The sequence below is a fragment of the Adiantum capillus-veneris genome, chromosome 6 (genome assembly GCF_014529385.1).
Source record: "Adiantum capillus-veneris isolate H3 chromosome 6, ASM1452938v2, whole genome shotgun sequence".
NCBI lineage: Eukaryota > Viridiplantae > Streptophyta > Polypodiopsida > Polypodiales > Pteridaceae > Adiantum > Adiantum capillus-veneris.
In genome coordinates, this window is record NC_140936.1 from 135,053,166 (window position 1) to 135,054,390 (window position 1,225).

The following is a 1,225-nucleotide window of genomic DNA, read 5'->3' on the forward strand; positions in this document are numbered from 1 at the left end:
ATCGGAGGCTAGAAACTTGCCGAACACTGTATGTGATCCACGAAAGGCTACAAGCACACAACTAGGCTATCTTAGTAAGCTCAAAGGGACAATGGTGTGTCAATCACCGCTCAATGCTTGTCGTCGTGAAGAATCCCGTGTTGTGAAAAAGAGGGAGCCGCCATCATCGCGCTTAACCGCCTTGCCCGTTGTTGATGCCACTGCAATGCTCGATCATCTCGCTCTCAAGCACACACACTCGTGAGCAAACGATGGAGAAGAAGATAGAGGTAAAGCAAGAGCAATTCTTTAGCATGCACCTCAAAGAATGAGGATTTTAGATCAAAATGGACCTTTTATATAAATCTGACACATTCACACGTGGACGCTGGTCATAGCAAAAATCATGTAAAAATGGGATAATTGGAGCGCTTCACATTGGCGATCACCTATGCACCTATAGGACCGACAAGCCCGGTCCATGACTCAAATAACGTGATAAGACGTCTATCAAAGGTGATTGGTTGTCCGTAAGTGGTTAACATGTGGATTATATGGTTTAGATGCGGCAAAACCTTTACCTCGACATTTGAAAATTTCATGGAGAGCATCAAAAAGTCAAAAGAGATGCAAAGAAGATTCAAGATGAATGTAGGACGTCAAGGACTGGTTAGGAAAATTGGATACATCACACTTGCATCATGATGCCAAAGTGAATGAGACTTTTTTCCAGGGCCAATGTATCCCAGCTTGGGAAAAATCAAAAGGCTCATGCTTCATACATTACGCTACAAAACATGTTCTTCGAACGAGAACCACACCCGCCCTTACATGCATGAGCCCATCCCCTTGAGTGCAATAGTGAACACAATAGTGAAATTCCCACTATTGCCTTCAGTGGATATAGCTATTATTCTCTAGAATGTGAGACAAGGCATTGGGACATTGGTAGGAGTCTCGTGTATTTTGCACTTGATTTTTCCCAAAGGTTTGCAATTCTAAATATCACAACTTCAGTGCTCAACTTTTGATCATGCTAGAACTTTCTTTCCTCACATTTTGAGGCTTGAGATCTCCCCACATTTATATCCCAAGAAGGATATGGAGTCTCAATTGCTATGCCCATTTCCACAATACTTGAGCATCTAGAGTCTTCTACTAGCACCACACCCCACATGTCTTTTGTTCCCACATCATATTCGACCTTGAGGATGACAATGAAATCTCTCTCTCTCTCTCTCTCTCT